Genomic DNA, 16,095 nt, shown 5'->3' on the forward strand with positions numbered 1-16,095 from the left:
ACCAGTGACCTGAAACTGAGAGCCTGGCTTTTCTAGACTTTCGACTTCTAATCCCAGGGAAAGCTATTTGCTGAGCCTTATCTCAGCGTGGTGTTGACCTGATTAAAGAACCAGACACCAAGTGGGGCAGGGGTGTGGATGTAATGGGGTGTATTTTCCCATATGGGAGCTTGACAATGGGTGAAGTGTGTAGTGGAGATAATTTCTAATTGTGTCCCTTTCTTCCCTGTTTGCTGTCCCCTCTCATTATTTGGTCTTTGCCAAGATAGGGAGAGTCACTTCTGTAGTGACATACAGTTCTTAGCCTTTCCTCAGTAGTTGGTTTCAGTGACTGTTCAACAGTTGAAATGACTCTCCCATATTTTAGTTTTTATAAAATGCTTTATTCTTACTTGATAGAAATTTTTGTTAGGTTCTTAAATATAGAATTTCTTCCATCGAATGCCTATTTTCATATAAATAAAGCTAAAATTTATTCTAGCTTATTTTAAAATGCCCAAAGTTGAATATTTTATCAAAGAGTTTACTATGGGAAATAAGACAAATGTTTACATATTTCTGTTTGCCTGTTTGAAACAAAATAGTAATGTTCTGCTCTAAATTATATTTAAAGAGAGGTTTTGCATTAGGATAATCCTTTAAAAGATGTCAGATCATTTTTCTTGTTTGTATTTTACAAAGAAATATACTTTTGTTAATGTGAAATTTTTATTTTGCCTATTGGAAAGCTTTAGAAATCAGCTTTGCATGTATCCAAATTTAGATATTCAGTTCAGAGACTAACACTTTCAAAATTTAACTACAGTGTATATTAAAACACTTTGAAAGTTGTCTAATTAAAATATGTTCAGTAATAAAATAGGAAAATAAGTCTTCTCTTAATACTCCACACTGCCAGAAAGCCTCTAAGATACTTAGGGAATCACTTTCTTAAAAACTCTTGAAGGGAGCAGATGGGGCTCAAACAGTTGAGCACCTGCTTCCCACATGGGAGGTCCCAGGTTCAGTTCTAAAATAAACAAACAACAGCAAGCAAACAAACGGAAAAACCAACTAAGGGGAGCTGATGTGGCCCAGTGGTTGAGCGCCAGCATCCCACATACGAGGTCCCAGGTTCAATCTCCAGTCACTGTACCTGCAAAAAAAAAAAGACTCTTCAAATGTAAAGCTAGAGATGGTTCTGAAAAACAATTGGATGTTAGAAAAATTGGCTTTTAAAAAATGATAGAAATGTGACTCTAAAGTTATCAGAGATCTCAGGAAATAAACTTAGTGGCTCACTGTATGTTATTACTCACCCTGCTTGAAATTTGTAAACTGGAAATTAAAATCTTAGGAAAGGGCAGATACATATCTAAAATACTGCTCTTTGCGGAGTTGCTTTTTGTCAGCTCTCCTCCCTCCCCCTACGTAGCCGATTCGATCCCAGCCTCGGGTTCTCTTCCTGTCAGCCTTTCTGAGCACACTGTTGTACCGTGGTAGTGACAGGCAGCTTCTAACGGTCTCAATTCTTTTTATTGGTCCTCTGCTCTCTCCTTCCGTCAGCAAAGGATTTCTAGTAATTCACTGAATTAGACCCTGAAACAAAGTTTTATTACTCCTATTTTTAAATTTGGTAATGATGAAAAAAATTAAAGAAATGAATTTTTCAGAAATTCTTTTGCATTGAAATAAGACTTATTTCTAATGACGAAAATAATTAGACAGTCTTCAAAAAACATTGTGGGTGCTTTGCCCAGAAACTCAAATTGCCTAAATATATCCTTAAGATTCCTAAAGAAAATCTCTCTTTAAATAAATCAAAATTCTTTATGGTTTCAAATAATTGCATTTAATGTAAATGAAATGATTTACTTTTGAACTCTCCTACATTTTGTTTCTGCAATTATGGCCGTTAAGTTATAGAAAAATAATTTTTTGATAATTTTGAATTTTAACAAAATTCTTTATTCAGCACAAACATTTCCAGCTTTTAATCTTGTTACTGCCAATAATCAGTTTCAAATATCTAGGTCTGGTTTTTTATGGGCATTATTGATTGCTTGGATTTATAAATTGATTCATCAGCTTTATATAATCACAAATTGGAAAGTGGATTCTAAAATCCTGAAAGTCGGATGAAAAGGCTCTGGTCCCATCTTATCCTGTGAATCATACAAAATGAACATATGCTGAGTCTCACTTTCAATACTTACTCTGATTGCTGTAATAAATTATCAGAATAACCTAAAGCCAACAACAAAAATGTAATCTTCCTCCTGCTCCTTGCCAAGAAGTACCATTATTGTCAAAAGAAATGTTTTTAATTGATTTACATTCTATGAATCCCTATTACTAGATGTGGTGAAAAATAGAACCAAAGGGTAGTCTCTGAGATGCTTCAGAAGTAAATTCATTTGTGAGACTAATGGGAGATTTATAACAAATAACAAATGCAAATGCCTTATCTGAAATTCTGAAGAGTAACATAGTATACAAAAAAATTATTAACATATTACACCGGAAACTTCTGGTGCCTATAGTTTGAACAATATAATTTCATTTCTAATGGTCACCACTTAAGAGGACAAGTCATGCATTGAAGTGTTTTTTAGGCATAACAATAGCTTTACTAAGTATATGATAAAATTTTCTTCTGTTTCTTGCCTTCTGCATTTTGAAGACCACTATTACAGTTGGTTCTTGCTTTTATAGCTTAGTGACTTGGAATATTCAAGGTCCACATTTATTAAGACCAGTCCAGGTATATTTTTTTATTTTAATTTTCATATAACATAGCCACGAAGTATAACCTACAAATGTACAGTAGTCCTAGATGTATACTTATGTACCTCATCCAGGTTCTATTTAGAAAAATGCAGAAGTAATATATCAGTAACTCATTTTCTAATAAATAAGCTTAGTTGTCACTGAATATTAGAGAAACTTGTGATTACAGTTTAAGTGAAACTTGCCAATTTCATCCTAAAATATCTGCTGAATGGATTTAGCATTTATTAACTTTTTCCAAATGTGAGTCATTTATTTGAAGCTTGAGTAACAGGTTTCCATAGAGGCATATAGTCACCAGCCATTAGGTGCTAGTCCTTGGTAACCAGGGCATACTGGTTGTTCTGGTTCCTACACCCTGTAGGTTATTAAATATTTTTAACAGCACTCCTGCTGTCAGTTCCCAGGCCAGGTCCTAAAAAGTTGTATCTAACCCAGTAGTATATCTGAAGACAGTAATGACAGTATCATCTGGGTAGTTACATTTCATGAAAAACATCTCTAGATACGTGTTTGGAGCACCAGATATATATGTCCCAGGAGCATATATGTCTTCAGCAAGTCTAGCACTGGAAGGAGCAATTCTGCTTTGGCTCCTGTAGCCTGGACCAGGGCCGGTTGGGATGAGCAAAGGAACACAATCAGGGTTTCAGAAACCAGACTAGGACTGGAGAAAGGAGCTAGGCAAGGGCCTCTCCAAGGCTGAAGAGGTGGAGTGAACTGTCGTGCTCAGTCCTGAGGGTGTTGTCGGACTTTCTCTAGGTCCTTGGCTAAGTTACGAGAAATGAATTTAGAGAGCACGCCGGGTGAGTTAGGCCAGTAACTTACGAAGGTAGGAAGAGAAGAGAAATGGGAGAAAATAACAGACCATGGGTCCCAGCTAGCGAGGAAGGGGCTGAAGAGTGATAAAGAGGGCTGATTTACAGACTACAGTTCCCCATTACAGATTCCAAATGGTTTTACTTAACTGTTGTTCAGGCAGGGGGGAGGAAGGCAAGAACAGAGGTCAAAAGGCAAGAGAGGGCCGGGTCAGCCTTTGCACCTGCATTTTGGACCATTAATTATTCCACCTCTTTGCCGATGGCAGGTGAGGAGCCCCACCTGTTTGCTGTTTTGATTAATTACCCCACCCATCAATCCCCTGGGAGGGCCCAATGATAAGGCCCCTGAAGATTATCTGGGGCCTCTCCTGGCTTCTGGAGGAAATCTTGTTTTGAATGGGGCTTCTCGCAAGGGTCTTCCGGCAGCCGTCTTGGGGGTACCGATGACCACGTGTTCAGTGGCAGCGGTTTCTCTGCCAGGTTTCTGATCGGTCTCTATTCCCTAACTAGCGTGCTTCAAGGGGACGACTAATAGGAGTGGGAAGTTAGAGCATGTTCCTGTCCCTCCATCCATCCTCATCCCTATTTTAGCTATTTGTTGCTTTCTTCCTCACTCCTTTTTCTTTCTAACTTTCCCTAATAAGGATCAAAGAGCAGTTACAGGAGAGTTTAGATATTCCCTTTAACTCTTCCCTAAACCTTCCTGCCAGCTTTTTCCTTGTTGACAACAAGGCGAGAGGCTCAGACGGAAGAGGTAGGTAGGTAGGTACTTATGGTCAAGAGACTTGGAGCAGTGCTTCTTAGCCTTTTGTAAGCATGCTGCCCCCTTGTGGGTAAATCAAACATATCACCACCAATAAAATTATGACAGGACGCTGAGTGAGCCTCCCTCTCTATCCATTTGCTGTACATTCTTCTTTGTCTGCTTGTCTTCTCTTTAGGCAGCACCAGGAACCCATCCTGGGACCTTCCAGAGTAGGAGAGAGGTGTTCAATCTCTTGCACCACCTCAGCTCCCTGGCCTGCTGCATCTCTTATTGTCTCTCCTCTGTGTCTCTTTTTGTGTCATCTTGGCTGCACCAGCTTTCTACTTGGGCCAGCACTCCTACACAGGCTAACACTCTGCATGGACCAGCTCTCCTTCACCAGGAGGCCCTGGGAATCTAACCCTGGACTTCCCATATGGTAGATGGGAGCCCAATCGATTGAGCCACATCCGCTTCCATGTAGTAGATTCTTTAAAACCACATGGCTAAAAGACCTTATCCTCAAACTCATGGAAAAGCAGGGAGTTTTTCATGACAAACCAGTGTGCCATGGTACAATAAAAGAAGAACTGCTCAAGGATACCTTTGTGTTTTTTTGTTGCATCAAAATATTTAAGATTTGCAAGTCAGTAGCTAAATCCTTATGTCATACTTTTTTATCAGTACATTTGGGGGAAAAAAGTGTGTGGGGAATGCAAAAAAATTAATTTTGGTTGATGCTAACTCCTGAAATGTCTTGAAAAGTAAGCTGAACTTTCTCATTTGCAAATGTTTTTTAATAGCATTTAGATTTTATGGTGTAATTCTTTTTTATAAACAACTCTCTTTTGGCTAAATTATTAGTGACTTTTGGATGAAGTCTGTTGTTCAGCATGGGTGGCTGTGAACATTCCTTATCATTATGCTTTCCGTATCTTTGTGAGAACTAACAATAAGAAAAATCTATGCAGACAGGAACTCTGAGCACTTTTAAACATCTTTATGCAGAGGAAAATGCAAAGAGGAACAATTAAAGTGGGTGTATATAATTGGTTCTGAAACCATTCAAGATTAAAAAATCCAAGAGCACAGTTCTCACATTTTGTTCTTTGTGTTCATGAAAGACAGCATCCCTTTAAGGAAAGAAATGCTAACAAGGTGATTCAAAAGATTCTTGATGTCTTTCATTGTTCTTGTCAATTCAGCAACTTCCTTCTCTCGAGCTGTTAAGCAAAATCCCTTTTTCTCTAATATTTCAAGGGATCCTGGAACTTCTATTTTTAGGGATGGATGATTGAGAGCTACAAGAGGTAATGTTTCTAGGGGAATATAGAATAGGTATTTAGAAAAAGCAAAGTAAGGAAACTGGAAAATTGATTAACACTTCCCATCCCAAACTAGTTACATGGTACAGAATATCTATTTTCTTACCCCGTGCTATTAAAAGTAATCTTGTTTCTCTCTCTCACCTCACTCCTTTTTCTCTTATCCTTTCCCTTCCTTCCCCTTCCTTCCCCTCCGTATCTGGTGGTGAGGGTTGGTAGGAATGGGATGAAAGCCAGAAAAGTCTTGAGCAGGATATGATAAAACGATGGCAGAAGTCTAAAGGGATTAAATGGACAACGGATAGATAGGTTAGAATGTGGAAAGAAGTAATAGGTGTGTGTCCACACTGATCTCTTGGCCTAGCCAATGCTTGTGTTATTGTCATGGGCCCCTTATACCAGTAATTAATCTTTGCAAGCCATTTTCACCTTCTCAACCCTAACTGGAAAAGTTTCCCAGTTCTTCGTCTTCTGCCATGTGAGAATTCATCTACTTAGCCTTCCTCCCAGCACAGTGGTCATCGTGTTTCCCTTCATCTGCAGCCCTGCCGTCCATCAGGGCCTGGGTTTCTCTGGTGTGGGCTCGACTGCAAAAAGTGTACTCTGAAAAGTGATACAAGGAGCAAGAGGGAATAGAGTCAGCAGGGCAGGAGGGATGTGTCACCACCTGCCGCCAGCACCTGAGGCCTGCTTGAGCCCATCCGCGTGGCAAATTAAGGGGAACGGCAGAATCACCCACCTGAAGAAGAGAAGAAGGAGGGGTTTGACCTGGCTCCCGCCCTCCAGCGATCAAGGGTTGCCCCCTGGAGACTGACTCCCCAGCACACGAGTGCCCGGGGATCCCATAAGAAACTGGTTGAGTCCACAAGAGCTGGAACAAAAGATGGGCTGGGCGGGTTTGGAAAGGAGCTTCTTTCCTGTAGCCTGTATGGAGCACACTGTCCTTGGGAACGCGTTCGCTGGGCTTTGAGAAGTACCCAGATCTTTGTTTTAACTGTTTCCTTAGCTTTGGAACCTCAAGGGCCTCACCTTAAAGCCCCGAAGGGGAAAGAGGACGACACATAAGGGGGCGTGAACCGCGGTCTTTCGGTCTGGCTGTGGCAGGACGGTCTGACACCCTTCTTTTTCAGTCTGCCTGCCTGGTAGATGCACAGTCAGACTCCCTGAGGGACCCAGGGTATGGCAAGCTTTCTTGGCGTCCATCCTTCTGTCCCACCATTCAAAGGATGGAGATGATATGAATTTAGAAAAGTTGCGTAATTACATCAGACAAGTTCTCCCAAATTGCATCTGGCTAATATCAGCCCATATTAAAGTTTAAAATTCCTCTGACACTGGAGTTAAAGGTACTTGAAACCATTTTACTGAGAACAGGAAGAACATGGAACTATCTCAATAGATTTTTTTTAGCCTATTACAGAAAAAGAACTTGATTTCATTGTATAATATATATTCGTTGCATTGCTTGGTGTTTAGGCAGAAGAATAGAGGCCCCCAGAATGCCGTTACACGTACTAAGCTCCTCGTTACCCTTTGGTCGCCAAGTCTAGGCCATAGTTCCTCCATAGTGCTTTCCTGTCTGAACCTTCACACACAGCAGTATCCCTGGTCTCCCATCTAGAATTCACTGCCTGTCCTCACCATTCTTTTAGGAGGCAGTACTGTGTGGTAATACAAGAGGATATGTGTCAGGAAGCAGGTGTGGCTCAAATGATAGGGCCTCCGCCTACCATACGGGAGGACCTGGGTTCAATCCCTGGGGCCTCCTGGTGAAAAAGAAGAAGAGAAAAGCGTGCCTGCGCGGCGAGCTAGTGCCTGCGTGGAGGACCAAGTGTCCACGTGGTGAGCCGAGTGTCTGCATGGCGAGCCAGTGCCCGCACAAGTGAGTCACGCAGCTAGATGATGACGCAACGAAAGAGAGACGAAGGGGAGAGTCAAGGTGAAGTGTAGCAGAGACGAGGAACTGAGGTGGCGCAGCTGACAGGGAGCGCCTCTCCACATCAGAGGTCCCCAAGATGGAATCCTGGTTAGAGGAGAAAAAGAGAAACAGATACAAAAGATCATACAGCAAATGGACACAGACAGCAAAAACAGCAGGCCAAGGGGAGGGGAAGGATAAAAAATAAATTAAAAAAACAAATCTTAAAAAAAAAAAAAAAGGATATGTGTAATGTGTCCATATCCTCCTGTTTAATGGTCTTGGGTTTTCCTCATTCCAACTTTCACCGACAACTTGCTTGACTTTTCTAAACCTCGGTGGTCACGTTTGTGATGTTGTAATAATAGGAACCTCTCAGGGTCATTTAGGATTGAATGTGGTAAGAGCCATAAAGCTCTTAGCACAGAGAAAGGAACCAGTAAGCGCTCAGTAAATGATGACTCTTCTAGATTATTGTCTCCCCGATTGCTCCGAAAGGAATGTGTCCACTTGCCAATGTAATCTTCCTAAATCTCCTGCCACAGTATGCCTTTCCACTAACTCAGGGACTTCATGTTCCCTACACAGTCAAGTCTTTTTGGTTTTTCATTCAAGCCCTCGGTTTACCGCCAACCCCACCTATGAAGCACTTTCTCCCCCATGGACCCTTTTCTCCAGCTAATGACTTGCTCTGTCTGGGGTGCTTCAGAAGCTCTACCTCTTCTCTCTGTGTACCTGCTCAGGGCCTATCCATCCTAACAGCTTAAATACCATTTAACAAAGCGCTGCCATATAGTGTCCCACTTGCTTCTCATAACACAGCCTACATACCATATGGGCCAGTTACCATCATCCCCATTCAGTTGGCTTAAATAACTTGCTGCAAATTACAGAGCTAAGAGTGCACACCTTGAATTAATGAATTGTTTTTTAATCTATTTTATCTTCCCTCAAAATTAATGGAAGTGTTCTTATACTGAGTAGTTCTGTTACAGGCTGCTGGTTTTTGTTACCCCAGGAATATTGGCTCTAGGTTTTGTACATGCTACTAACAAGATAGGGAGGTGAAAACAGAATTTCCCCACCCCTCCTAAAATGACTAATAGATATACAGTTCCATTTCAGTTACAAAAGCAAATTTTTTGTAACCCAGTTCCTGTAGCTTTTCCTTCCATCTTAGTTTTACATTTTTTTTTCCAAAAAGTTTATCCATTTTGCAAGTATTCATGGAACTAAGCACTAAGGGTGTTAGTGCTTACAAAGTAGAATCCTTGAATGATTTTTAAAGCCCTTGGAGGAAATAAAGTTGAGAATAAATGCCAGAAACATTCGTAGGAGTTACCTAATGGTGTTGTTAAGTAGTAGAACATAAGCTGATAAATCTTTGAATTAATGGTAGGAATTCAGGTGTTCAACACCTTTTGTAACTCAGTAGGAACACAGTTACAATTAATAAAACCCAGGTCCTTTTATCTAGAAGATATTTTAATTTTGATTTAAAACGCAGATATATTTTAGAGTAGATTTACCCACGACAAGAACAAATAACCTTTTTACTACCACAGATGTAAGATTTTCACTTTTGAAATGTTTTGTCCCTTGTATCATCAAGATACTTAGAGAGGGAAGCAGCTGTGGCTCAAGCAGTTGGGCTCCCATCTACCACGTAGAAGGCCTGGTTCCAGACCCAGAGCCTCTGGTGGAGGCGAGCTGGCCCGTGCTGCAGAGAGCTGGAACAGCAAGAAGACACAGCAAAGGGAGACCCAGAGGAGAGACAGTGAGAGACACAGCAGACCAGGAGCGAGGTGGCTCCAGTATTTGCGTGCCTCTCTCCCACACCGGAGGCCTCAGGATCCGTTCCTGGTGCGTCCTTAAAGAGAAGACGAGAAGACAAGTAGACACAAAAAGAACATGCAGCAAATGGTCACACAGAGAGCAGACAGCGAGTACAAACAACAAAGGGGAGGGGCATTTAAAAAACAATTTTTGAGATACTTGCAGAGAAGAGTAATATGACCATTTCAAATATGCCTGCACTGAAACATATTTTAAAATGTGTCTTTCAGTATTTTCTGGTTGCCTGTGGATGCCAGGAATAAAGATGGTAGAATGAGATAGCTTGAAGCTGGAAAAAAAAAAACAAAACAGTGGTTAGGAAAAGTTCCTTAAGGAAAATAGATTAAGGCACTGAAGTAAAGATCAGACCTGTAAAAGTTATCCAGTAGCGCCTAAAGAATTTTCCATTAAAAACAAAGCAAAAATCTTTAAAGGCCTTTAGATGAAAAAAGGATGAAATTTACTAAAAGTAAGTTATATAAATTATTTGGAAAGGCATTAGCTAAACCTTCAAAGTTTCCTTCCAAATATTCAGGGGGCATATATTTCAACATGGTAGCTTTTAAAAATCAGCGACCTAACTGGGATTTTGATTCTAAAGATTACTCTCCCAAGGAGAAATAGTATCTGTAGTCTAACTAATTCTATAAAGTATCATTGATTCTTCCAAGTAACTAATTATAGTCATATTCTTCCAAAGTTTTACTTTTAGGAAAAACATGCATAGCACGGACAGTTTGTTGAGATTGCATTAAAATTTCCCCAAGTAATAGACCTCAAAATTTTAACGGCACCATCGGTTATAAAGAAACTTTTCGTTCCTCAGTTACAAAAGTCACACCGCCTTCCCTGCTTGCTGTGAATCAGTGAACAGTCTCCCTGGGGAATCATGCCCTTCGGTCTCTGGCTCTTGCACTTTCACTCGTGCCTGGAGTGAGCGTAAGCATAGAAGGAGTTTACATTGCCTTTACCAAAATGATCTCTTTTATAAACATTCCCGAAAGCCTCTCCATAGGCATGAAAGCCACATATTTTAAGAATTTTATTGATGTAGACCCAGGGCATTCTTGAGAAAAAAATTTCTTCAGCTGCTAGACTGTCAGAGTTTTCTTGTAAGTGCTCAGAAAAAGTCCAGTTTTCATCTAAATGGAAAATGACAGCCTAGAAACAGGTCTTCTCATTAATTATCAGTGAAGGACAAAAAAAGCTCTGTAAGTAGGTAGAAATCATCCCAACTTCTTGCTCAAAAAGGGGAAGAAGCTGTTAGCACAGAATTAAGACTCAAGGAAACTTAGTTAAAATCAAGACAGAGCTTGAACAAATGTGTTTCCTTTCTGGAAATAAGATCAGATCAGGAGAAAGTTATGCTTATTTTCCCGGTCTAAAACTTCTAGATCCACCATCTAATATGATAGCCATTAGCCACGTGCCGCTGTTTAAATTTACATTTTTATTAATTACAGTTATTTAAAATTAAAAATTCATTTCCTCGGTCACACAAGCCACATTTCAAGTGTTCAGTAGCTGTGTATGGCTAATGGCTATCATATTGGGCTATAAAGACAGAACATTTCCATCATAACACAGAGTTCTATTAAACGGCATTGCTCAGGATCATTTACATAATCTTTTATAAAAGCAGGTAATCCACTCCTTAACCACTTCTTATACTTAAGATTTGGAGAATTATACTTTTCCCAAGACAGGGTGTATGAACGACCATCCTAGCTCTGCTCACTGCTAGTCGCTTTCTCCTCCCTGCCCTAATAGGAGAAACAACTGTGGAAAATTGGATACCCAACACCCAAAGTCCCCTTCCACTAATATCATTACTAAGGAGATTCAGTTAATTTTTTACAAAGGAGGTTAAATCATTGTTTTAATGCTACATCTTATTCAGTGACAATAAGACACTTTTAACCTAGATGCAATACCTCGTTTAGAAACTTGGTTTGAAATTTTTCATCTTTTGATAGTTGTGCAGTTATCTTAACCAATACCTAGAACCAACCCGTCAGGATCTTGAAAAATTTCCTTTTGAATGACAGTTATTTGAATGGGTGCCAGGACGGGATGGTGATTCACAAGCCTGACTTCTCGTCAGAGCTCCCAGCGCATCTTCAAGACAAAAAGAAAGCACGATAGTCCAGGCTCTCTTTTCCCCAGTCCTCGGTCAGAATTTCCAGGACCCAGCCTTGCAGATGTTTTTTAAATCTCCGTAAGTGATTCTTTTTTTTTCAGTCAGGTTTGAGAACTGCTGAGATAAAAATAATCACCACACCAAAGAAAGAAGAAAAATCTAATTTTTTGAAACAGCTTTACACTATCTCAGTGCTTTCTAACCTTTTTCATCTGTGGCACACGTCGCAAGTAACAATGTTTGCACATACCTTGAAACAAACGGAAGGAGGAGCTGTCAGGACACCTGACCAGGAGGGCGAGGTGGTCCCCGCCCGCTCGCCAGCCCACAGCGTGGCTCTGGGAAGTCTGCTCAGCGGTGTAGCAGACGCGCCATAGCTACATGTGTGCCGTCACACTGAGGAAATGTTTCTTGATGATGGGTTTTAAATCAAGGTATTTCCTGACAGTAACGTCAAAGGAAGCTTTACGTTCCCAGTAGTACTACATACTTCAAATATGCAAAAGATGCTAGAATTAAGTATCAGATTTTCTACAGTTTTTCTCAACATTTGGACTTAGAAATTCCAAGTAAAAACGCATATTCTATACAGAATACACTGACAGTAAATCTATTTCTAGAGTGTTTCCACATATGTCTTCTATTGCTGAAATTAATTATAAAAATAGTGTAATGCCTGAATCATACATTTTCATTTTTATTATGAAATAATGAGCCTTTTATAATAGCATTATAGTTTGACACTTAACTGAAATCTAAGCCTTTATTACCTGTTACTTCTAAGGTAGAATTAAAGCAGGAAGCAAAGCATTTAACTCATTTTCCAGTAAATTATTAAAAATCCTCCATGTACTAATTAGTTTTTCTCTCACTCTGATTACTTAGAGCAAAATAGGTAGACTGTTAACTGTACTATTAGAATTGTTTTCTATGGTTCATAAATTCAAACCAGAAGTGAATTATTCAGTGTCCCTTTTTTTTTTCTGAGAACTTAACCACCAAGTACTAAGGTACTCACGAAGCACTATGAGAATTAATCATAGGTGTGTGTGTGTATGTTTCAGTCATATTTTACTGCTTTAGTTGAAAACCTGTTATAAAGTTTCAGTTTACAGAGCAAGAGCCAGATAGAATGTGCTGTTTCATTGCAAGTTATAGAAACAAGTCAGTTTCTAAGAGTCAAAATAAAGAATAGGGAGCTGGTGTAGTTCAAGTGGTTGAGTACCAGGATACCACATATGAGGTCCCAGGTTCAATACACAGCCCCAGGACCTAATAATAATAATAATATTTCAGAGGTGACTTAGTGATAGGAACCACTGGCCAGTTCCTGGCATACATTTGGGGATAAAGGAAGTGTAGTATTTACAGTTCAGTAAAACTAGAAGGAATGAAAATTCAAATTATATTGGAATTATTGGAATTGTTTAATGGGGTCCAAACTCCCACTATATTGGGATCCTGGTGACTGCTTAGTTGACATCAGCTATTGCATGCCACTCAAGACCACTCCCTTGCTTTGATCGTTCTTACAACACACTACCCAGGCATCCTAAAGGCCCTTGGTTAAGTCCAGGTGATGCCCAAGAGAATTCTGAAATGGTCTCACTGTGGTGGCTTTCTGTAGACAGCCTTATCCTGTCTCTTTTGGACTTGAGTAAAATGGTATTCCAAGGAGGCTGTGAGCTGCAGAACACGGATTATTGTCAGATACTTGACTTAGAAACATTAGAATTACCTGGGAAGCAGGGTGGCAGTGATGGAGATCAGACTAGTCCATGGACATACCAAACCAAGTTGGGAATGAAAAGTTGCTTTTTAGCCAGCGGACGACATGAAATCTCAAATCTGCCTCTCCGTTAAGAGGTTTTCTTAGTTTTTATACAGGTTTGAAGCAGAATTAATCATAGATATGATTTGAAACAAAGAAAATTGTAGACGGGACATCTAGGAAGGGATTTGGGGAATTTGTCTAGTTTTCTGCTCTGATTAGCATTTAAAATACATATTGTGCCTCGTACCTCTAAGTCAGGGTGAGAATAGGGAATGAATGAAGCATTACAAGGATACATCATATATTTTCTTTGCAAAGAAAGAAAATAAAAGGTCTGGTTAATATTAAACTCAACAGGGCTAATGATTTTTATATTCAATGGTGCTTGCTAGGTTACACGTACAATTTGTTTTGCCCATGCTACATCAATATTCTTTTAAAGCTCCCCAGGTGATTCCAGTGTGCTGCCGGGGTTAAGAAACACTGATGTATCAAACAGGTTGCCTATACTCCATTGTTCATAGCAGTATTCACAAGAGCCAAAAGATGGAAACAACCCACACGTCTATTGACAAATGAACAGATAAACCAAATGCGTACATACATACAAAGGAATACTATTTGGACCAAAAGAAGGAATGAAGTTCTGTCTTTTGCTGCATCATGGACAGACTTATAATTCCACTTACATGAAGTATCTGGAATTTCAAAATTTCATAAGGATAGAAAGTAGATTACAGCTACCAGTGACCAGGCGAAGGAGGATTGGAGATTTACTGCTTAATGGATAGAGTATTTAGGTCTTTTTGTTTTTTGCTTTTTCTTATTTTGAGTATATGTTTTGAGTGATGAAAAAGTTTAATACTGAAAGGTGGTGATGGTAGCATAAGATTGTACAAGTAACTAATGCCCCTGAACTGTACACTTAAAAATGGTTAAAATGGCAAATTTTATGTTACATATATATTATCATAGTTTAAAACACATAGGTACATACATTTTAAAAAGGTAGTGGTCTAAAAAAGCTTTCATTTCTGAAATAGCTAATAATAAAAGGAAAAAAGGTATTACAAGATATTCTTAGGTATATACACATGCATTGAGTAGTCGCTTTTTTCAATTAGTTAACATTTCTTCCAATAAATTTCTCTTATATACGCACACACAGATACAGACATAATAAAGGGTACATATATGTTACTAGAGTAAAAATTAGAAGAAAAAAGGACTGTACAACAGAGTGAACCCTAACATAAACCATGGTCTAGAGTTAATAGTGGGATACTGTTCTTTTATCATTTTTAAGAGAGGTATCACACTAATGCAGAGCGCTACTAGGGAGTACTATGGTTTGAATGGGGGCAGAAGGGAACTCTGTATTTTCACACTAATGCAGAGCACTACTAGGAAGTACTATGGTTTGAATGGGGGTAGAAGGGAACTCTATTTTCTGCGTATTTTTGTAATAGGTAGGTAGGTTGGAGGGGGAGGGAGGGAGGCATAGGAAAGGAAGAGAGGGAGGAGGGGAGTGATACTAAATTGATAGATGCTTAAATTATTTATTATATTACTGGAAGTGTGTCAGTGTGGTGAAATGATTGTCAGATTTAAAGCTCTATTATAAAATCAACACTTAAGATAAAGTTAGATAAGTTATCTAACTTTCCCTTGTAAAACATAGAGGGCACCTTAAAATATAAAATCTTGAATTTCTATCATAAGAATGTTTTGCTCCTATAGGAAAAAAATAGCTGTAATTTTCTATAACTTTCAACATTGTAAAACTTGATCCCATCCTGCATGCTAAAACATTTATTTCCTTTGTTCATGAAATGCCATCTATATATAAAGGCCTTTGGTCTCTTAATGGTAAACATTGTGGGGTGGAATAAGAAGTTTAACTGATGTGTAGTACCAAATTCTTTATTGTTCAGTTGGCTTATAAAACATGTAAAACTAATCTGTACTTAGAGAAATCAGACTGGGATTGTATGGAGCAGAGAAGAGAATGGAGAGTGATATAAAGACAGAAGGAAACTTTCTGGGTAGATGGAAGCATTTTATATCTTGTTTTGATGCTTACGTAAGGGTATACTTTCTGTCAAAAGTCACTGTCCTGTATACCCTCAGTATCTATGGGTATATAAATGGGGGGAAACTTTTTAGCCTAAGTAAATAAACTCTGCTCTTTGGGGTATCAATAAAAACTAAGAAGAAAAAAAATTTTTTTAATTTAAAAAGGTATGTGCATTGACTATTAACTATTAATAAATAGATTAATCAATCCACAGAAATTTCTAATATGCTATCCAAAACATTTTATTGATATGATGTTTTGGTGGCTAGAAATATAATTTCAAGATTTAGTTTTTTCTTACAGTATGCATTCATTGATTTTAAGCTATATAAACTTGTTGTAGATTTAGCTACCAAAGAAACATTTGTTAACCATGATAAAAATGTCTTTCCTGTAATATGAAGAATGAAAAATAACAAACTAAACATTGCAAATGGCAGTTATAAACAGACCTGTCAGCTTAAGAGTCATAAAAACTTATTGGCCTTTTACTCTGTATATCATGATGATTGTCTTTTTGTTTCAACTCCTGAGTCCAGAGCCTGCTAAAAGAAATATTTTTCTAGAGGCAGTAATTAAGTACAATGTAGCTGGAAATGTGAAACGGGTGGTTTCAGACTCTTTAAGAGCTGAAGAGAGATGCTGAATCTTGGCTGAATAAATTTTAGTTTGCATGTCCTTGAAATATTT

The 16,095-nt window shown here is 38.9% G+C and overlaps 1 protein-coding gene across 17 annotated transcripts in view; it reads left to right on the plus strand.

Annotated features, from left to right (window-relative positions):
* Positions 1-16,095, plus strand: part of PLEKHA5 (pleckstrin homology domain containing A5) — a 250,461-nt gene that overhangs the window by 182,231 nt on the left and 52,135 nt on the right. The window lies entirely within an intron of this gene.

The sequence above is a fragment of the Dasypus novemcinctus genome, chromosome 20 (assembly GCF_030445035.2).
Source record: "Dasypus novemcinctus isolate mDasNov1 chromosome 20, mDasNov1.1.hap2, whole genome shotgun sequence".
NCBI classification, from domain to species: domain Eukaryota; kingdom Metazoa; phylum Chordata; class Mammalia; order Cingulata; family Dasypodidae; genus Dasypus; species Dasypus novemcinctus.